The sequence below is a fragment of the Rhipicephalus sanguineus genome, chromosome 6, assembly GCF_013339695.2.
Source record: "Rhipicephalus sanguineus isolate Rsan-2018 chromosome 6, BIME_Rsan_1.4, whole genome shotgun sequence".
NCBI classification, from domain to species: domain Eukaryota; kingdom Metazoa; phylum Arthropoda; class Arachnida; order Ixodida; family Ixodidae; genus Rhipicephalus; species Rhipicephalus sanguineus.
In genome coordinates, this window is record NC_051181.1 from 81,944,126 (window position 1) to 81,968,077 (window position 23,952).

Here is a 23,952-nt window from a genome sequence, read left to right on the forward strand (position 1 = left end):
ATGAAGAAACGCTTATAAGCGCCTGCCGTCTCTGAGTCCGGCCAGCGGCAAAGGGTGTGTATATAACGATCGCCGTTAGCTCCATAGAGGGTCGGAGTTTCGTGGCGTAGTGGCTAGCGCCACGGGCTGCGGAGCGAGAGTTCCCTAGTTCGATTCCGCGCTTCGGAAGCATTTCTCTCAATTATTTTTCTTTGGGACTTTCATGTTTATATACATACTTATACATATACGGTGAATGACGGCGACGGGGACGGACACAAACCAGCCGAGGCTGTCTATATAATTGCTATCGCAATAAAAAAAAGAAAACACTACTCCTTTATTGACAGTGAAGTCACATCCCTATTAAACAGTATCGTGGAAAGGTGACAGCTACTGCCGAAAAAAAAAAGAGAATTTCTGTTCCCTGGGCACTCAATGGGGTGTTGGCATATATCGCCTTATTTATAGCACCCAGAAATACGCGATGTACGTTAGGACACCCAGAAGATTTGCAACAAAAATAATCAATCAGGAAGCGTTTGGCGCAGCTGGACATATTGCTGACTGCGGTCAGCGAACGCAAATAATGCTCAAGAACGCAAACGTCAGTACATACAGCACCCGAGTTTACTCAGAAGGATTCTGATAATAAATATTAAGTCGGGAGCTCTCGATTCGGGGGTAACACACAATAACACAGGCAAATAGATCCAACACTCTAAGCGCAGCTTTCCGTAATTTTAGCCTAAGAAACACTGAAGTTTACACAACTGCCTTCAAACTCAACAATTTCTGAAGTTAGGCACAGAGGCAGCCACACAATTGTTAGCTTCGAAGTTTACCCACTGTTCGCAAGTGCCTTACCATACCACTTTATGTCATTAAGCACATAGTGGCGTATATATAAACGTGCACCTAATATGATGAGGAGCGTACAACTTTGGTGTTCTCTTCCACTAACAATGTAACGCGTTTGCCAACTACATGCTTAAATGACACGCCAGATGACACGCCGACGCCGTGCTGTTCGCACCTTTTCTTCGTGGTAACATTCGATGCTTATGTTTCGTGTTTGAGCAGGAACCACGCAGCTATCCAAGCAAAATGATTGCCCTCTTGTTTACTTCTCTATTATTAATGCAGACAACGATTAAGGGATTGACAGGCGACGTGCGCATCGAACACCGTGGAATTCGTGAGGACTTCTACATGGACGTGATAGAACTGAAGACAAAAGGAATGATAAAGGTGAGCTGTCTAGTCGGTATAGGTTAATGATATTGAAAGTCATAACATTTTAAATTCAAAAGCTTCACCTTTACCCCCGATTAATTTCATTGTACAAGACAGCAGTCTATGTAAGCTGACCCTATCGTGCAAAGAGAGGGAGTTATTCATATTAGGGGCGAAGCACCTGAGAGTCAAGGCTTGTCCGTTGCATGGTGTCTGTGCTCACGTCACGGCACCGTGTGAAATCCCTAAAAACGTTTAACAATAGACTAATATCAATCATAATTGTGAGTTAACAATATAAAACACCAAGAAGTGCGAACCCTTCATACTAGTCGGCGATTTCAACGTAGATATCATGGTGCTTAAGACCTAGCTTTCTCGTCGACTATTTATGTCACTTTATGTCACTCAGTTTACATTACACAAGGCAACGCTCGGGTAACATGTGTGAGACACACACAAATAAGGGGTGGAACAGTACACTAATATCAATCATAATTGTGACGGAACAATATAAAGCTCCTACAAGCTCAAACCCTTTATGTGGCGACTACAAGACGTTATGGACCTTAGGGCCTAGCTTCGCCCACTCGTCATTATTCACTTCGTGGCGATGCGTTCCACTTTTTGTTGGTCATTAAAGTTAAGGATTCATCAAGTTAGAAGTAAAGTTCTGCGAATGTTATAATGACTTGATTATGAGGGGGAAAAATGAAGCTTTAGGACAAGAGCATTGGTTCGGTGTGCGCTGTAAGAAATTCTTGCCGTTGGGCAACTAACAAATGGCGGAAGCTTCCACCGCGACGCATCATTTTGGGGGGGCTCCTAAATTATTTAGTTTCAGTGTTATTTATCTAGGCAAAACAATCATACAAGCTTTGCCCGCAAGGCAAGGCAAAATAAGGTCGTAATCCTCTTGACTAATCCTTAACCTCGCTGCAGTTTGTGAGTGTTAATATCAAACCAACAATGTAATAACACTAATACCATAGGAGTATCACAAATACTCTCGACACGCTCATTTTAAACATGCTGCAAGTTATCCATAGTTTGGCAAAGTGTAACTAATAGAGGATTGTAAAACGATTCTTTACAGACACAAGTATACAAGTACGATATAAAATTGTGCTAACATTCATAATTTATACTGCGATCAGAGAAACGTATATTTTCTCTTACATATTTAAAAATGCGAAATGTTTTACAGTTTTTAGCTTCGTCAACAATGCCAGCGAAAGGATCTGAAGAATACACTGCTTCATAGTCAATAGTTTGAATGCCATAGTTTGCCCTTGGTGTCCTCATTACTATCGAAGAGCGATGCAGGCTGTATTCTGTCTCTCTATTAGGGTAGTGGTATGAAGTCTGTTCAGAGTCTCTAGAGACTTATTTATAAAGGTTTATGAGATTTTTTTCTTTAGGTGTTCTAATAGTAGTAGTGCCATAGCACATCATTATTATTCAAGCGCTTACTTAATGTTTAAAAAATTGGCCGCGTATCTGCGTGCTTCACTGCAAATGTCGTCTAAAGACGATAGAAGAGGCGCTGCGTGAGATATGGACGCCATCTGGAAATACGTCGGGAAACATCAGTGCTATGTTGCGGGCTGGTAGTCCCAGCGCAGCAGCAGGCGAAGACCGGCGGTGACGAACACGACCGGCGGGGACGCCAGCCAGCCCGAACACGCGGTTTGGCGCGAAGCGCTGAAGCATAAGAAACGTCCGCACTCAACGAGTACTCTCCACACACTCTTTTATTTACACGCCGCCTGGGTAAAAGGAACGCCAGAGCGGCGCCCCATGGCATTCGTACAGTGCAATACAGAACCGAAACCGAAACACAACAATGAGCTCGTGCAGAAGGCACGGAGGAAGTCAAGTTTAACGCGCAGTCTCATTTTCAGCGCAGCTTAAGAAACTAGGGTCTTTAGAATTACGTATGTATGCGTTTTCTATTTAAGGAACACACCACCTAATACTTGCCTAGTCATGTGGCGCCTCAGATACGCGTAATGTTTGCTTTTTGATCAACAATGTACACAAGTATGAACCTAGTCAGCCGTTCAAGATGGCTGGCCCTTGGGCAAGTGGTTCAACTTTGGCCGGGTGGCTGAATCAAGGGACGTACCGACAAACAGAAAGACAGACAGAAAGACAGACCAAAATTTCTCCGTTTAAGTATCCCAAGAAAGACTATCGTCTTTAAAGTCGAGCAGGTGAACAGCTCGACGTTTTAATTGAGCTAGTTTTTTTTTTCTAAATCAGTTCTGCTTCCGTTTTCCCAAACGAAGAGGCAGTGGATAATATGTGAGCGCACAAGCGAAATGTCTGAGGCGCTTGACAGGTACAGAATATGGGATCCCCTGTGTCATGCCAATAGCTCTTGCAACCCTACTGCGTAGTTCATCGATGTGCTCTGTTCGCACATTTTTATGAAATGAAACGGCCAGAAATAAATGGCTAGAAGTATTTTTCAGTTGCGAATCTAAAAAAAAAAACATGTTTAGGAAACAATTATCGTGTTTTTTGGAAGAAGATACTGTACACTTTGATTTTTTTTCTATTTAGATTAAGCTTGTTTAGATATAGCCACTTTCTAAATTCTCGTAACCGCTTATTTGCTGTAACTTGTAGTTCCTGAAGCTCTACTCAAGGCGTTTCCTTCAAAGGAAGTCCAATTACTACGTTAGAGGGTCATGTGTCTCCGTATCATTATTGCCGCTTGCAAGTATAAAACAGGTAAACTAGAACACTCTACCAAATTAACTCAAATGTGTCTTAGCAATATCATGCTCAAGAGCCGGTTAATGTGAATCAATCCATTTTAAGCAAGGTTCATTTGCGGATACCATCGTAAAACTCTGCACTGCTACGTTGGGACTGCGATATTTATTCCCATTCTTTGAGCACATCAAGCTCTTGAAGGCCTCAGTTCAGTCACTCTTTAGTACTGCACATGTTCATGCTCTTAAGGCTACCAGAACGTCAGCCGGATAAACACAGCAAGAACCATGAAATTTTACTTGAATAATATAAGCTGGCGTACTCATTTTAGCGACAGCAGAATTCATTTATGTGGTACATGTGTCCATGGCCGTCGGCAGGGTAGTGCAAGGGGACACTTGCCTCCGCCCCCTCTTCGAGCCACATCAGGATTTTGCTCCCACCCAAGCTACCCCAGTGCTTCCCCCCTTCCCCCGCCGCGATACTACGCGGCTTTGCACCCCCCAAGACAAAATCCTGCCGACGCTTGTGTATGTGCTGGGCAGCAAGGAATGGCGACACATCCACTTAGTGGCAGTATATAAAGCAGGACCATCGTCGACGTGTATTTCCCTTTGCTTTTATTATCCTTTTATTTCCTTTCAAGGTAGCCACGTGGCATCCAGTGAACGGCCTCGCATACTTCGTCAATTACACGCAAGTTGCCGAAAAAGAGTTTACAGACAAGCTCGAAGGCTTGACCCTGCGAGTCACCACCGTCGAGGTGAGCGCAAAAACTTTTGATGATTATCATACAGTAAGCATCAATTAGGCAAATGTTATTCGAACGTACGGCTGTCACGAGCAGGGGCGATGACTGGCAGAAGAGACCTCTGAACAACGCGTCGACTGCATGCCGTCACGTTCATGTGCAACCTTTCAAGCACACCTATACGCTGGAACCTGGTAGAACATGTACAAGGTGTACAATGTTTTTCTAAAATATTGCATGGTCATTAGATGCAATCGTCGAGATACATTAATGTCTGCAGTGATTTTAACTCAACCTGCTACTTTCCAGCTATGCAGCGTTTAGCAAACACTCGCAATTATCGGCACGAAAGGGGCTCTATTTAGTTTCTAACTAGCTGTTGAATAAATTAATACAACTTATTTTCTAAGAAGGAACATTTCTATTCTGTGAATATTTCTGTTCCATGAATATTGATGTTGAAGCACTCTCGAGTTTCTGTATGTGAAGAGTCGTCCTTGTCTTCTTTTCCAAACTGTTGTTTTTGCTATGGAAGAAGAATGCGACCACGTCAGTAAGGAGGCATAGCTGGTGCCGTGCATTCATTTTGTTAAATACAAATATTTCAAAAATGTATCATTACATAGTTCCTTGTATCCCCCAGAGACCTCTCCTTTGAGGGATGTCGTTAGCTTCATTAGAGCAAGCCCTTCCTCGCGTAATGTCCCTTTTTATTGTCAACCAGACTTTGTGCAACGAGTCATGGTTTGTTCCGCCAAGGATTCAGTGTTCATCCACCCGAACACAAAAGTTACAATGCATGGGTGTCGTTCTAATATTTGTTATCCCTCTTCAGAGAGGGTGAAATGCTCTCAACGACGAGCGGAGATTAGGACTGCGGATTAGCGAAAATATGGTTCCAGCGTGACAAACGCGGAATGATTTGCGGAGAACAGTGGCAATCGAATCAGCACAGACCCCAAGCGACGGTAAAAATTATGCAAGAAAGTTTCTCACACCCTTTCTGCCTTCTCATGGAAGTGTTCTTCACTTTTCCCGTCGAGGCTAATAGAATTCACTGCGTTTGTATTGTGCGCAATTTCGGGTAGTTGCGCGCCCAAGCATTTACAGAGTGGGTGGGCCCGATATACTAAACGCTTGTTGCGTGTGCCATTGCGCTCACAAGCGCCTTGCACGCTTTTTATTGTGTTAGATCAATGGGCGCGATTGCGAGTGTTACTGCAGATCGCAGTAGTATTGAGGGTGCATGTACGGTTGTAGGGCGGGAGCAGTGTCACTAGGAGGGAGCCCATTGCAGAGTGTATTTCTTCATTACGAAGTTGCAGGACGCACCAGAACGATGTAGGAGAGAAGGCAAGGGAAACGAACAAGCGCTTGCCTCATTTACCCTCCGTCCTCGTTCACCGTGTGCGCGTGGAAATTTCATAATGAATTCCTGTTAATTCTAATGAGATTTCACTATTTTGCATGGTATATTTTTTATTATGTTCGGGCTTCGACAGAGTCGGCCATATACGATGCTGCACCCAGAAGGAAGCAATAAGACGGGCAACGATCGCTTCTACGGCTACTGCATCGACCTCATCAAGATGCTGGCGAGAGAGATCGGGTTCAAGTACGAGTTCTACCTCACTCCCGATGGTGCCTACGGGAAACCACAGGCCAACAACGAGTGGAACGGGATGATAAGAGAACTACTAGACAGGGTATGGCATAGCAAGAATGACAAAAAAAATCTTCTTTTTTGTTTGATTTCATAAAACCTTCAACGAAAGTGATGAAAATGAAGGGCTATGGCAATCTAGAGAGCAGTGAGCCGATTGATGCTGATTTCTCGGAAAGTGACTATGCTTGATGATTTTACAAGTTGATGTAAGCAGTCAAATGTAGAAGGAGATTGCATATAAAGAGCTCGTTACACTTAGCGGCCCATTACAGCGCCTTTCTAAAACCTTGCTGTAAAAGTTAGGATCACTCATTTTCTGAACCAAATAAACTGTGAATAACTGCAAAATCCGTGGTTGGGCAGCGCTATGCAAGAACAACGTAATCACTAACAATAATTTCGGACAAGTAGCCCGTTTTGGTCAGTAATCCCAGAATACGTGGCTATATATAGACGCTGGCACCATTGCTGCCTAGCTGCAAAAGCACCCCACCTGACGCTTCCACCAGCGATACTACTAAGCTTGTTCCCTCCAGCTACTTGCTGTTCCTGTGGGACTATACATAAAAGAGGTGCAAAATCAAGTTCTCGAGCAATGCTGTAAACAATGTAGTAAGGTTGGGCGAATATCCGAAAATTTCAAATAACGGAATCGAATAACGTTCTATTTGCTTCGGTACTCGAATGGAATAGTACGTACTTGAAATATCGAATATTTTTCGAATAATTTTTAAATCATCAGCACTGACGGGAAAACCCAATAAAAATAAAACGCTGGAAGAGTAAAGGGTTATGTTTGTTTTTTTAATTGTTGAATTAATAAGATGCATGCAGCCCAATCTTCTACGGAAGTGTAGACGCTAATATGACCCCTGATGAAGGTTTCTTTGCTTTAAAACTCCACTTTTCGAAGGGTATCATGAATACACCATCATTATCACGAGATCGGTGGTTTCTTTAGCCGGTATTTTGGCGGTACATCGATACATTATGCAGCTGACATATTGCAATTTTGTTTTGCATCTTCATTGAAAATAGGCACTTGTCTGTTGCTTGCTGTAATATTGATGCTTTTCTGTTAAAGTACTGGGTTTCATTTTTGTGTAATGACATAGTATGCTGGAGCTGCATAGCATCAATCAGTTGCTGTCTTCAACTTGTAATAACTGAAGATAGGGAATACGGCGCCATTCAGCTTCAGAAGTCTGATTTTGAGAAGCCCACGCAGAACAATCACCGCCAATATAAGCCTGGCTAGCGTCGCCTGCTGCAAGTCAGAAATATAATCTAAAAGAATTCAACATAATTTACTGCTCTAGTCATGTTTAATTGATACGTCCAATTCTAACGGCCCTGCTCATCAGGCCAGCATTCTGAGAAGGCTTGGCCCGTTCATAAATCTCGTTATCACTTTTAGCTCTTTGCGTTCGGCTGTAACTGACTTTCTTCAACCATTGTCTTTTTTAGATGCGAAGCAGCTTTTACTCGGAGCTGTGTCCGGCGGTGGCGTCTGCGCTCCACTGCGCATGAGCCTACTGTCTCTCCTCTACTTTCCTACGCTCCCCCCTCTCGCGCGCCTCATTCTCTCCTGCGGAACGCTGAGCGACAGCGCATGCTCGTCGCCTCCCCCTCTCTCCTCTCCTACGCTCCCCCCTCTCACACGGAGAAAGAAGTATTTGAGGAGGAGAATCTCTCGGCCGCGGCAGCGCGCGAAGACGGCGCGATAGCGTCACGGCGGAATGCGGTTACGCCGAAGCACGACAGATGACGCTTTCGGCCTGTTGCCACCTTTTACATGCTCTTCTATGGACGCGACGTATAAAAATCGTGATAGCGCCTCGTACATCGTAAAGCTTTTAAGATTTCGGTCTGTAACATCAATCGGTAGATATTACAGCTATTTTAGCTGCAGTTCCTAATCGATACTGCCGGAATTATAGGCCGTACAGCGCTTGAAACGAACTGCTAGTAGTGGCCCCTGAGCAGACGACGTCTGCCGCCGCATGCACGCGCCCCTCGCTCCTCGCTCGCATGTTGTGCGCGCGCATGCGTAGGTGGCCTTGGGAGGGAAAGTTCCCTTCGCGATTTGCTGGTTTCTTCCTCTTTAGCGCTCTCAGTGGCTTCCGCGCTTTGCGCCAGCGGCGCCGACTCCTCGATGTTTGCGCGCGCTTTTCACGCCGCGACAAAGGAAAGTGCTTTGCAGATTTCGACCAGTGCTTCTTCAGCATGGGGCGGAAATGTGTCGTGCCGAACTGCAGCAGTGGGTACGCGTCCTGCAAGGAGAAGGTAATTACTTTCGAAGTTCTTAGTGACCCAGTGAGGTTGGAAGCATGGGCTCGCGCCATACCAAGAAAAGACCGACGGCTGACGCCTCGTGACTACGTTTGCGAGAAGCACTTCTCGGACAGTGACATAGACAGGCGGTGCTATTATGGCGAACTTGCTGGCGAAGTTCTCCTTGATAAACCGAAACGGCTAGTGTTGTTACGAGAGGCCTTCAATCTTTCCGCGCGCTGTTCCAGATACTTGTCTGCTGTTCTCAAAAAAAGACAATGTGAAATTTCAACCACCTAAAGATTTGTAACGTGCACCTAAATGTAAGCACACGGGCCTTTAGCATTTCGCCTCCATCTAAGTGCAGCCGCCGCAACAACCTAAATCTGAATTGATGGCATATAGAGTAAGTCCCATCATTCGTTGAAATAAATTATACCTAACTCATTGAGTTGGCGTTTTCAGAAATTATAGATTTCACGTTGTACAAAATATATCACGCTGGTTATTTTCCTGTATGTGACGCCGTTTTTCTCGTAAATTTACCGAAACAACTTGGAGTGCGCTTGAGCTTCGCCTTTAAGAGTAGAGCGCGATAGCTTAATTGGGCCCCGTGAGCATCGCCTTCTCAATTGCTAGCCTCACCTGCACGGACGCTGACACCGGCATTTCTGCGAAACGGGCTCTTTAACGCTGTCGCGTTAAAATAGGGAGCCGGCGACGACGCACAAAAACACATGTAATCGGGCGTGAAGCGCGAACGGCGAATTGGCGACGAATGGCCATGAACCGACGAGCTTCGTCGGAGAGCGCGGTGAGAGGGACGCGCGTATTTTTCCTTCACCGCTAGCGGACTCTCACGACAGAGGGCGCGTGAGCGCTGTGCCCGATTTCGTGACTTTATTAGGACGCCCGAGCGAGCGCAGTTTCGCCTCCTCAAGAATTCTTGCTCCGTGCCCTCTCACGCGCCTGTCGACCGCGTTCCCCGCGCACCCTGTGAGAATTCAGGGCCAGGCTAGAGGGAAGACACGACGCGCGTAGCGTTCCTCTTCACGTTCCACGACGCTTTGAATGGATGCATGCAGCTTACGGCGCGGGACTTCACCCCAGGTTAAGAACCTGGCGAGCCAGCTCATAAAAAAAAATTACACCATCTCCCGCTCAAACGAACCATCTCCCCGCTGGTTCGCATCACACATGGTTCCCTTTAGCGGAAGATGGTGTAATTTTTTAAATTTGATAGCACTGATAATCTACAGCGAGATTACATCAGGATGAACATTTGCACAAGCATTACGACTAGAAAGTTCACGATAAAAATTTTTTGGGGAAGACGTTAAATACTATGTAGAGGTTACACTAGAGATATTTACGTTGTACAACGCATCTAAAATTGCGCTAGTTTTTGCTAAATAAATATTTCAAGTATGCAAGTTGCTGTTCTGACAGAGCAGCTGAGACGACCACAATGCATCACGTTTTTCGTCTTGACATCGGTGTCATTCTACCATCATTACTACATTGTTCAGCATTAATTTTTTCTTTCGCTTCAAAATAAGCTTTGAATGATAATAACGATGTCCTGCATTTAATGGGGGATACATGATTTGTGATGTTGCACGGTACGAATCACAAAGGCAAACGCAATTGTACTCTATTGCGTAAGTTTTATCGCATTTAAAAATTCCTTCATCGAAACCTCGTCAAATTCTTTACAGCACATGCTTTGGTTTTACCTTTATATTTTGTATTTGCAGGCGAACGACCGAATTGTGCAGTTTTGTTAATGGTTCCATAGAGTGTGACTATATTGGCAGTCGGTAATTTAAAATGAGGAGTTTATGAGCCAGCTTGGTGAGTCGAACACTGTCCACGGAGTGATGTGTCATAGAACCGCTCCCTCTGGCGGAAACTTGCTCACGTCGCTGACGTGTCTTTTAGTTGCACGCGCACCTAGCGACACCCTTCTTACTAGTCCAAGCACTTCTGGTCGAGCTTGTCCTTAAGGTTTTTCTAATATCCAGAATATATCTTCTAAAAGATATAACGGGCACTAAATCAATATTTTGGTTAAATTTATCAGTGATATCGGACACATGTTATATCAGAGCCTAAGTTTACATAAGAAGAGAGCCAATTAACTGTCAGGATAATTAATGCAAATTAATCGAATGAGTTCATTGAAAGAGCAGACGATGTTCTTGTGAGCAGCTAAGATTGTTGCGGCACATGACGGAGCCGACCTCAACTACGCGCTTCTTACTACATGGCCTCCGAGATCCGCTCGGGCAGCGTGACGAAACGCGGTTAAACCAAAGAATACCCCATGGCTAACGAACGCCGACGCGCGAGTGCCAGTGCCAGATACTTAAAGATTAGGGTCGCCTGTATTTTTTTTTATTAAAAAGAGATTGCATTGAAAATCTCTACCTGTATGTTAGCGCTCGTCCGAGTGGTTAATGTTTACAGTGATTGCATAAACATTCACAAAGTGCAGAAGGCGGATGCCGCCATCGTGGACCTGACCATTACGTACGAGCGTGAGTCAGCGGTGGACTTCACCATTCCCTTCATGAGTACGGGCATCAGCATCCTCTTCAAGAAACCGGAGAAGAGTGACCCTTCGCTTTTCTCTTTCCTTCACCCATTCTCCGTCGACGTGTGGCTGTACATGCTGACCGCCTACCTGGCCGTATCGCTACTTATATTCATCATGGGCCGCTTCACGCCCTACGAGTGGGTGTCGCCCCACCCGTGCGTTCCAGAGGAGGGAGACCTACAGAGCCAGTTCAACCTGCCCAACAGCTTCTGGTTGACAACGGGAGGCCATCATGCAGCAGGGATCGGAGTTCGTACCCATGTAAGGAATACCTAAGAAAAGAACCTCCTCGAACTCGCTTCTAGACACATTTTTTTCAAGACAATTATTAAAGAAGGTAGTCGTACAGACCCAAGAGAAGAGATGATGATGATGATGATGATAATCATCAACATCAACATAACTAGCCTGACTGCGCCTACTGCAGGCCAAAGGCTTCTCCCATGTTCCGACAATCGACCCGGTCCTGTGCTTGCTGCTGCCACGTTACACCCGCAAACTTCTTCATCTCATCTGCCCACCTAACTTTCCGTCTCCCTCTCACGCGTTTGCCTTCTCTTGGAATCCAGTATATCACTCTTAATAACCAGCGGTTATCTTGCCTACGTGCTACATGCCCTGCCCGTGCCCATTTCTTCTTCTTGATTTCCGCTAAGATGGCTCTAACGCCCGTTTGTTCCCTGACCCACTGTGCTCTCTTTTTGTCCCTTAAGGTTACACCTTTCATTTCCCCTTCGATTGCTCGCTGCGTCGTCCTGAATTTAAGTTGAACCCTCTTTGTGTAAGTCTCCAGGTTTCTGCTCTGTAGGTAAGTACCAGTAAGATGCAGCTTTTATATACCTTCCTCTTGAGATCAAGACACCACAAACACCATGGTGTCTCGAGTTCTGCTCGCGCGTCTGTGTCTGCAGGACTCCCTTCTCTAATGATGAATCCGTGGCAACTAGGCCAACTTTCTATCGTTCTGAATTTCAAGACACTCTCTTTCTTTTATTACGTTAACCTGAATTTTATTACAATTTATGACTTCTTACCGAAAATATGAGCAGATACCGAATGCAGATAAGTATAACTTAGTGTCTTCAGCTACCGCATTTATTTGAATGCTACCCTTTTACACTGGCCAATGTTGACTAGCTTTTGCAAAAGTGTGGATATTACCGAAAATGTTCGCTCGTGACGACTAACGTCGTCTTGTGCTTGCTGATGCTGTTTTAAACCAATGATAACACTAAGTGGGCGAACCTGTTTATTCGCTGTTATAACATCAAAATTTTCATTCAAACGCGATCCGGTGGCGGAGCTCTCCACCATTTTTTGTAAGAAAAATGAGCTTGTATAAGTAACGCACCAATGTCAGGTCATGACAATATGAAAGCGACGTAGCTTGCAATAAATCGATAGTACTTCGATGATGTGCATGACATGCGGCATCCAACCATCGCGCCGGACCACCCAGTCATTATTACTACGGGAGGCGTGAGTTCATGCATGACATGCGGCTTCCAACCATCGCGCCGGACCACCCAGTCATTATTACTACGGGAGGCGTGAGTTCATGCGCCATGCCTTGCGCACAGATCTTCAGCTACGCCTAGAAAAGCGTAGGAATCGGTGCCCACGATAGCCTTGCTCTCTGCAAGTTATCTTCGATGGCCACTGGCAAAAAAAAAAAAAGAGCTCAGCTTATAGATCCTTTCTTTGAGCTTTTAACATAAATACAAATTGTTTCCAATAACAATAAACACTATATTTATTTGATGATGTTTTTTTAAGGATGAACACCTTACTGCGACGTAGCTACATTCTCAACTCTCGTGTCCCTTCGTAGTGCCACGTCAACTCGTATCGCCTCGAGCATGTGGGGGTGCTTCTCGCTCATCATGGTCTCGTCGTACACTGCGAACCTGGCGGCCTTCTTGACGGCGCAGCGGATGACGGCGCCCATTGAGAACGCCAACGACCTCGCCAAGCAGACAAAGATCTCTTACGGATGTCTTGACGGTGGATCCGACATATCGTTTCTTTGAGGCGAGTATAGAGTATCGATGTGCTTCCTTTCGTTGCTGTTTATCGCATTATGCTAGTATGGCGCTAGCTGGAGTGCGTCCTTCTGGTTGTTTTACGCAACACTATGCACCACAGACTTCCGGCAACCGATCGCCGTTCTTGTTCAATACTTAGGAACTGACTTTTTACTTGACTAACCCTCTTGGTTTAAATGATCTTGGACGTTTTTCCAAATAAGAATTAGGGAAACGTTGGTGCGCCAGCGGTGGTATAGTTCCCATGTTCCTGTATGCAGAGTGGAAAAAAATTATACCGTTTCTCTTTTCTTCATTATCTTTTCTTTCCTACAAGAGGGAATACTAGCAACGCACTAACCATATCAACGACTATTGCTATGTTTAACACCAAAAAAAAGGCAGAAGTGCAAGAGCAGATGGAGGCCTGAAAAAGTGGAATGTGCTTGAATAGGGGGGCACTGGAGCCATTGTTTCGACAAGTGCTTCGAGAAAAAAGAGAAGATCATCTGTCGAAGCGTGGATGGTGTGCATACGCATTACCATAAGATACCAGTAAATCAATAACAGTCAAACAAAAGAAGCCTCACCCACGAGTCCACACTTCTTTAAGGAAGCCTGTCTACCTCAGGTCTTCTTTAAACGTTGACTCCAGAAGAAGGTTTTCGTTGTTGGCTCATCATCAGGTACTTCAAGTCTCAATTCTCCTGGAATCACGTCCTCTAGTTTGAGCTAGAGTAAGTGAAACCCACGATCGAGCGCACGATAGATCATACGATTATTAAGGCGAAAGCCTTAGATGCCTCATCAAACGCGAAAACTGACTGGCGTCCCGCATCGGCGGCGTCAAGACGAGTGATGCAAAAGAATCATCATCACGTGATTACTTCACCAAATGACGTCTTCACGACGTCACAGATCGCCAGAATTTGTGACGTCACACGATGACATTGTCGCGTGACATCGTAGCTTGGTGAACGGTGGGCCGATCACGGAGCCAGTGCAAAACCAGATTAGGTGCCTACGCTCTTGGAGGCAATGGAAAATCTCGTTAGGTGCAGGAAGCTTTCGGAGGGTCGCGAGGCAGGAACAACAGATCTACTGAGAAGAAAAAAAAAGTGGCTTTCGCCTTCCAGTGCTCTTAGCTGAGAGCATAAAGGACTGCGAGTCTTTCTTTTTCCGTACTCATTCCGGGCAAAATCACCTATCGCTGAAAGCTCCTCACATGCAACGCTTCTCGCTTTGGCGCAGAACTCGGACAATCCGCTGATCAAGCGGATGTGGACGACGATGAACGCGGTGAGGCCGTCGGCGTTCACCAAGAGCAACAAGAAGGGCGTGGAGAGGGTTAAACGGGGCGACTACGCCTACCTCATGGAGTTCTCGTCCATCGAGTACGAGGTGGAGCGGGACTGCAACCTCACAGCTATCGGAGGACTGCTCGACAACAAGGGATACGGCATCGCAACGCCGCCCGGTATGTTCACTCTATGTCGCACAACAGAGGATGCTCTACAAGGCAAAGGATAGTTTGCAGCGAGATCTCGCGCATTCAACTCGTCTTTTCCTATTACCTTCAGCTTTACGCCCCATATTTGTTGCTAAACTCATTAAACTTTGGGGAATTGAAATTCGGGTGAGTGTGGTAGGTATGGCATAGCATGACAAGAACATTATTATCGTCCAGAGAAACTACGGCCCGAGGGCAAAGCCCCCAGGCTAAGTCGGTGGCTCCGCCCACGTCGGCACCTGTAGGCCAAAGGCTTTCCCGGTGGCGTGAGCTCTCCGGACGGCCAGGAGTTGACCTTGGAGGACTTCACTGTTCATACTTGAACAAGGAGCGCAATTAAACCGCTACACTAGAAGGAACAAGAACACCAGACGAGCGACAACTTCAAGTTATGTTTATTTTTAGAAATCCACGCCTATTTTATCAATCAAAACAGATCACAAAAAGTACACAGTCGCGCAAGAACAACTCAGCCCACCCCGAAACGATTAAGTGCAACAACACGCAAGAAGAACAATAATCGGCCCCTAAACTTCTATTTAACGAGAAAGGCGGGACGCTGTTGAAAACACTAAACTCTGAAAGCTTCAGATTGTATCATGGCTGTTCGGACTGAAGTCTCTATCATGAGGAAAAAAAAGTGTGAAGTTACCAGCAAGAAAAACTAATTCAAAATGGTGAAGATTCAAAGAAGGCTGGCTGACGCACGTGGGACCGCTCTATTGAATACAGAAACCCTCTAAAACTTCTCTATTCACATTATTACACTTCCGGTACAACACCGACGCGTGTTTCGAAAGGGGTTCGCGAACCCATTACCGACAATGTAAAGCAAGATGAGAATGTATGCTTGGCATGCTTGGCAGACCAGGCGATGCCTGAACATCACTCTCAGGCAGTAGCGTAGTAAGAAATTTTTGGGGGAGGGTTCAACCCCCTTTTATGCTTTTTCGTGCATGCGTTTGTATGTGGGCGTGTATATAACACATGCAAAATTTAAAAATTTTGGCGGGGGTAGGGCGGGCTTTGAACCCTCTGAACCTGCCCCCCTCCGCGCTAAAAAGAAAGAAGATACCCACGGACGCCCTAAGGGGCTTCGAAACCCCTATAGCAGAGTTTATATTCGATGACGTTAACCGAAAGGGGCTCATGTTTGGGGGCCGCGCAATGAGCCATACAATGGTAGGGAGACGACAAACATATCGCTTTCTACTAGCTTCATCCTTCCTAAAAAGATGCCACTTCCAGGCCTTCAATAAAAGAAGTGTACAAATCAAGATGACTGCGTGTGTCATATCCGTATCCCTGCCACACAATGAAACGTATCATTTCTTTTTGTCATAAAATTGTAAGTTCTAAAATTATTTGTTGACGAAATTCGTTGCAATATTGTGCAGATTTTTTTATGGTAAAACGCAAAAGTATCGTGCAGATATAACACCGAAAGGGACGTGATAGGTATTAATCTGCATGAAAGACCACCTACGTTATTTATACTGGAAATGAGAACAATACAATAAATAGAGCCCTAATTATACACCGCAGTGACAGAGCCTCATGACGAACTTGTGCACTCGTTCTTTCGCAGGTGTATGCCACGCATTGTTCTGAAATAGCATGTCGCTAACTTTTAGCACACAGAGCGCCATTTCACTGATAAAAAATAATATTTTACGGCAAATATATGATGTGCTATGGGTGTATTAATATTGTGCTAAATATTCCGTGCATAGTGAGACGCTAACTACAATTTCTTTTTTTAGTGATAGCACGTGTTTTTGAGTTGTGTTGTTTTGAAGACATCATCTTCCATTTCCTTTATCAACCGCATTTTGTAACAGAGTACGGCGGCCAATTTTTGGCAAAATATATGAACCGATCCTGGATTCACTGCCCGTAGCAGAGCGTCTCACTAAGTGACGTGAGTTCAACAAGCGCATTTACTGGCAAACCACCATAAATCGTTCCACTGGATGATATTGTCTACAGCTCTGACTAAATTATGGTTCATGTCGGCTATAGTTTTGGCTAACGAGGCCTAGTGCCGGCTGATGTCCGCTAAGCATGTCTAAACGATTGCCGATGTTGGACATCGGCTGTTATAACACCAACATTTTCGTCATCCAATTTCTGTCAAATGAGTTTTTGTTTATTTTATTTATTCGTTTCTACATACTGCAGCCTGTCATGGGCCATGGGAGGAGTGGCGACATCGGTTATTGGCAAAGCGCGAACAAATCCGGGCAGTGCATTCCAACGTTCAGTTGTTGAAGGAAAGTAGCTATATATGTACAAATCAGTTCTAGATTTAATTGTCAAAGGTTTAAGCTCATGCGAGCTATGAGTACAGGAAGGTTGAGCAAACTTAGTGTATTGATTAAAATATTAAGCTGCCTCCCAGTTCATTTTACGCTGAAATTAGCTCAGTGGTTGCCGCCTTGACACGTAATTATCGTCGCAGGCTCTCCGGTGCGCTCTGTGCTGTCCTCCTACATAATCCGGTTGCAGGAAAGAGGAGATCTGGAAATGTTGAAACGTCGCTGGTGGCGCGTGGGAGGCAAGGACGCCTGTCCCACGGAGAAAGCCGCTTCGGCCACCAACGAGATGGGCCTGTCTAACGTGGGCGGCGTGTTCCTGGCACTGATATTTGGCTGCGCAGGCGCCATCGTCACCGTCACCTTCGAGTTTTTCTGGAAGATAAACAAAATACCATATGGTGAACGGGTGAGCATGACTGACCTGATTTTGCAGTTCAATATGTGATAGGCTTGATTCTGGCGTTGGTAATATGCCCTGTATTAAATTAAGCCAACACACGAGACCCGATCCATTTCACAAATGAGGTGAATATGTTTCGCAAAATTTGCTTCTTTTCCACAAAGCTATCTATTCTTTTAAACCATATTTTTCTATGGGTGGGGACGCAAAATATCTTTCGTAAAATGTTGCGACTTGTGATAAAAAGAAAGAAAATATTGAAGCAGAAAGTCTCTACTCGAAATTTGTCAGATAGTGTTCAAGCATTCGTAGAATTTCGATTATTTAAGGGATATATATGGTCACACTTACCAGCATGTATGTGCAAGAGACTGAAAACTTAAGAGTGAACGCGAACCTGCGTAAGCTTAAACTGAAGAACTGAGCGGCTGACTAAGTCAAAATCATTGCTAAGACCGAAAGAAGTGGTTTCATGATCATCTTGAACACAGCGCAAAAATGACACGGACACCAGACAAATGTAGAACACAGCACCTCTTCTGGCTGCCTGTGTCGTTTTTGCGCCGTGTTGAAGATGTTCAAGGACCATTATCACCTAGCTTAGTTATAGATTCTTCTAAAGTGGTTTCAATCTGCGCTTTCTGAAATGCAGGCTAATATACGCGTGGAACTAGCGATATTTCAGATAGTTTAGCGACCAGAGAGATATCCATGTGGATTCGAAATCGAAGAACTCATAGCACTAAAGGACACTATATATGTAGTGTTGAGAAATGGCTGAAAAATTTTGCATTTGGCAGAGATAATGAAAGTAGGGTGACCATTTTACACGTCTGTTTTACCGTCAAACTTAAATGCAGGCCAAGCATGAGCAGTTTTTGACATGCTAGAGAAAGTGGAAGTATTTAAATAGAAGTAAATATGGTTGTCAGAACTGGGACACATACAGTGCGTCCAAAATATCACGCAGTACGATAAAAAAAAGAAAATGTGGTTACGCAAAGCACACCTAGTGCATATATTGTTCCCTGTGTAGTGTAGTAGCCACTACTTATCTTTTCATTAATCAGGCTTAGGTAATTAATCCTAATTATGTTTCCAACTTGACAAATATTTACCTGATTATGAAAATGTCAACGAGAGATATGTAGGCATGTTCAAATTACATCTATCTGCGCTACTTTCAACAACGTACTAATTGCGTGCTCGCTTTTAGCGAGCACGCAATTAGTATGCTGTTTAAATAGCGCAATTAGATATCATTTGAACATCGCTACATATGCCTCATTGATATTTTAATGATTAGGTGAGCACCTCATTAACCAAAAAATGTGTAGTGGCTACTACAATATACTGGGAACAATATGCACTAGGCGCGCCTCGCTTAACGAAGGACGACGAAGTGTCTGCTGAGCGGAACGCTGTTCGAGTAGCTCTTGCCTTTTTTTGCGCAATAATATGTGCACCCCGTGAAGGCTACTATACTGTGCCTATCGGCGATGAACGCGGACCAGTTCGGATACCGGCCGCGTCCAGGAAGCGGACGGCCCTTACTGCGACTATGAAAGCGAGGATGTCCACTCACTGACAGGTGAGGGGTCATCTGATGACGACTTCGAACTTGTATTAAGCCGAAAGGCGAAGAGGCGCAGCACCATGCCCTCTTCATCCCCGAACGTACCAAATGAAGAAGCGCCGCGAAGGCCCGAAGCCAACTCCATCATCTTCATTCCTGCTGTCCCCAACGGCAACATGAAGCGCCTCAACAGGCAATCTGTTTCGGCGCTTCTCGAGGGACTGGTGCCAGATGAAATCATCGACATCAGAGTGAACCCGCGTAAGAATGTCATGACGATTGATGTTTCGCATTCTGCCGCTCTGAACGTACTACGAAACGTCACAGAGCTGAATGGAACCAACGCCCGCTCCTACATCCCTGTGGGCTCCAACGTCGTCGCCAGCGTCATCTACGACGTTGACGCTACCATACCCAGCTCCGACTTGTCTGCCCTTGTCAAGCCAGCTAATGAAGCTAGCGTTATCGCTAAAGTTACTCGTTTGGGTACCTCACGCTGCATGAAAATAGATTTTCAAGGCAACTCTCTACCTTCGTACGTAAAGGTGGGTCACTTCCGACACCCTGTGAGACCTTTTGTGCCGAAGCCACTGCAATGTCACAACTGCATGAAGCTAGGTCACGTGAGAGGCGTATGCGAAAATGAGCGAGTATGTTCTCGCTGCGCTGAAACCCATTCTGCGGGCACTTGTATAGTCAATGTTCTGAAGTGTTCAAATTGTAATGGACCTCACGAAGCTTCCTCAAAACAATGCCCAAAAATGAAAAGAGAAATCGCTGTACTGAAACAAATGGCAAGGAACCATACATCGCATCGCTGGGCTGCCGAAACAGTCAGAAAGCGGCGAAATCGGCGCCGACGTGCAGCCAAGAAAACCAATGCATGTGCATCTGCAGCGCCCCTTGAACGCCCTGCTTCACCAACTCCCTTGTCATCCGGACCCTTCGCGGCCGGCACGAAACGAACTGCAGTAAAACGCGCAGTTTCTGGAGATTCCACTTGGCCTCCATTGCCGAAGCCGCAGTCACAGACATCGACGACGGCCGGTGCAAAGCAGAACAACAAGGAAGGCATGGACACAACTAATGCAGCTTGGCCTACCTTGCCGAAGTCGCAGCGGCATGCAGAATTAGGGTACGAACACACTGGCGGCGCGGCACTCTCCCGCCCGCCGCTCACCGCTCGCTCGATGCCGCTTTTCTCTCTTTCTCCCGCGGAGCGTCAAAATCTTTCTCCCGCCGACTCGATCGCTCGGGGAGCTATTTTCGCCGCTACCGCCGGCTGCCGCGCAAGCAAACCACCAATCAGCGCCTGCTTTACCTCCTCTTCCTTCTCACGCGGGCTGTCGTCATAGCAACCAGACATTGTTCTCCTCACCCGCGCAGCTCCTCTCCGTCTTTCTGGGAGAAATCGCGAGCCGGCAGCAAGCCGGCGGGTGCGCGCTCCTCGACATGTCCGCTCTTGTCTCGTGATTCTCGCGCCGGCAATGTGGACAGCGTGTTGCTGCTTGCCGCGCGGAGGCGCCGACGGGCGGGACGCCGCCGCGGCATGCTTCCCGCCAGTGTGCACGTACCTTTACACTGCACATCGGCAACAGTGCGCACTGAATATCCGACTGACCAGCTGCCTGAAGAAGACAAACCAACCATCATCGTGCATCAGTTATTGTTGGACACACTTCGCGTCTTCGTCGGCAAGCTGAAATCCCCCTACGCTCAGTCCGTACAACAAGTACTGGATGTTCTGTGTCCAGTACTTGCAAGCCTTCAGTAGGCACCATGACACGACTCTCTGCAGCGGAACGTATATGCCTGAGATCCCGAGTCCAGTACTATGGAACGCAGCAGTTTTCTTTAAGCTTGCGTGTAATGTTTCTGTTTGTATGCTCGCTCCTTTCTATCTCTCTTCTTTTTCTCCCCTAATCTCCTTCCCCCAGCGTAGGATAGCAAACCGGACGCGCGTCTGAATAATCTTCCTGCCTTTCCTTCTTTTTTCTCCTCCTCTCCTTCTCTTTTTTTAAATCGTGCTGCGTGATGTTTGAGACACCATTTATATTGCCAGAATATTTTGAAAGGGAGGAGGGGATGCCATCTGGGCTGCATGATGAGGAAGGCTTCAAATGTGTAATGTATTCGCTCATGAGCTTTTCATCTAACGAACCATGACTAGATGTAGGAACTGTCCTGAGATGTTGACGAATTAATGTGCTAGGACCTGAGACTTTATAAACGGATCAAAAATGGGAAGCGAAAGAATAAGCGACGCGTTCGACTTCTATCCAACTTGAGCACAGTAATGCAAGAGACTTTCCTCTAGTGTTAAGGTGCTTGCGAATATACTTCCAAAACTCCGCCGGCCAGACAGGCGCACATTTTCTAGAAATGCAATATATCCCGCTCATAGAAATGTTTGCAGGCAGTTCTAGAACAAAACTTTTCCTTGCCATAGTTAAAGGCAGAATTCTAAGAATTAGTGTCTGCGCGATTTTCAAGCTTTAGCGCATTTTTAATTCCAGACAATGTCAACGGCTATATTTACAGTGCTTAGCACTGTACTGAGGAATGTGTTTGTGCACGCTGCCCGATAAACTGCGTGAACTTATTGACTAGGTTCTCAACATTGGTTTTGTCGGTAACCAACGCAACGAGCCGATGAATGACAAGCAGTTGTATAAGCCAACATGATCGCCCCGCTTGAAAACGAACCTAAGAGATTGGTTTATATATGTCGTTGGAGGAGCTCATTTTTATGATGAAGGTTGCGTGTACGAGCAAGAGAAATGTCAGAAAATGCTGCTTTAACAGCAACAACAACGACTACTGCTGCTACTACTGCTAGTACTGCTACTACACTCTCAAAAAAATTGGAGTGACCCTCTCTCCTTTAAGGGAGAAACGGCGATGTCCCCAATGTTCGTCTTTAAATGGAGGAACTTGCCTCCCTTTTCAATGGAGAAACCGTCAAAATCAAGATGGCTGACGCCAAGCCAGTGAAGCGAGCAATAGATTTAGGCCTAGCGAGTGCATTGATTCTCGACTGAAAAGAGCATGCGGCACTGTCAATCACAAAGGCGGTCCCGCTGAGCTTAATATCGAACGATGTGACAATAAAATCAAGCAGACAAACCTGCAGTGACGAAAACCTCGCGAAACGAAACGACAGAACTCGTACGTTTCGCTCGGCCAGCGGGACGGCGTTCACTTTAAAAGAGATATGATACTCACCCGGAGACTGCACGTTAGGCTTGCTGTCTTTATTTGTCGAAGCGTCACACATTGTAGCGACGTTACCCACGCGTTTGTGCCTCCAAAATGTACATTCTGTAGCATCAAAACAATCCCGGCGCAGCAGAGCATAGCTTCGATAGATAGATGTTCAACTTTATATAAGTAGGTGGAACTGTGAGAGCGCCGCGGCCGTGAAGTAGGTGGTAGCTGGAGCCATCTAGAGGGATTAAACAATACTAAAAAGAGTCGTGTCTGATTGAGGTGGCGTGCGTTGATACTGCACACGGCCTTTCGGGGACGTAGGCTCATTGATGGATTACTCAAGGACATCGGAAGGTTGATAAAGCTTTTAAAGACGATAGTGTTTCTTGGGGAACTTAAAGGGGTCATGAACCACTTTTCCAAGTAATGATCTAATGGCCTCAGTATCGGAGTGTACTGCCTCCCGAATCGATTGCCGCAAAAATTTCTCGAATCCGTCAAGAATCAGCGGAGTTACGGGGGTTTGGCGCACGCTCCCAGCGCTTTCTCTCTTTTCTCGTGCCGACGAGCGCACTGGAAGCTAGACAGGGAGGGATGGCATGGGGGAAAGAAGTTACGCCAGCGCGCGTCATGAAACGCGATCGCTCTCCCGCTGTGATTCGCTTGCGCGAGTGCGGCGCCGGCAAGTGGCGGCACCCCGCGGCAAGAAGCGCATCTGATCCGAACGCCGCTGCGCCGCTCTCGATTTACGTCGGCTATCGGCCAATAAGCATGCTATGTCTCTTGCGACGTACAGCGGACAGACGCCCCGCCCACCGACGAGAGTGAGAACCGGCCTCTGTTTGAAAAGAGGGTGCCTGGGGAAACGGCAACTTCGCGCTCCGCTTGTGGCCATTACGCGGCGCGCACGACTGTAATATTTGGCAGAGCAGTTCATAGCCGTGTCAGCTTTCCGCAGGATGTGTTTTTTCAATCAGCCCAAGGGGTGCTTCATGACCCCTTTAAACGCAGAAATTTTGGTCTGTCTTTCTCTCTGTCTTTCTGTTTGTCGGCACGTCCCTCGATTCAGCCACTCGGCCAAAGTTGAACCCCTTGCATAAGGGCCAGCCATCGTGAACGGCTCACTAGGTTCATACTTGTCTACATGGTTGATCAAAAAGCAAACATTACGCATATCTGAGGCGCAACATCACTAGATAAGTATTAGGTGGTGTGTTCCTTTAATAGAAAATACATAGATACGTAATTCTAGAGACCCTAGTTTCTTAAGCTGCGCTGAAAATGCGACTGCGCCGAAACTTGGCTTCCACCGTGCCCTCTGCGCGAGCTCATTGTTGTGTTTCGGTTTCAGTTCAGTAATGCACTGTACGAGTGCCATGGGGCGCCGCTCTGGCATTCCTGCTTTACCCAGGCGACGTGAATATAAAAGAGTGTGTGGAGAGTACTCGTTGAGTGCGGACGTTTCTTCTGCTTCGGCGCTTCGCGCCAAACCGCGTGTTCGGGCTGGCTGGCGTCCCCGCCGGTCGCGTTGGTGACCGCCGGTCTTGCCTGCTGCTGCGCCGGGACTACCAGCCCGCAACACAGCATTCATGTTTCCCGACGTATTGCCAGATGGCGTTCATATCTCACGCAGCGCCTCTTCTATCGTCTTTACACGACATTTGCAGCGAAGCACGCAGATACGC

The 23,952-nt window shown here is 46.2% G+C and overlaps 1 pseudogene; it reads left to right on the forward strand.

Moving 5' to 3' along the window:
- Positions 1-23,952, forward strand: part of LOC119395947 (glutamate receptor ionotropic, kainate 2-like) — a 56,626-nt pseudogene that overhangs the window by 29,700 nt on the left and 2,974 nt on the right.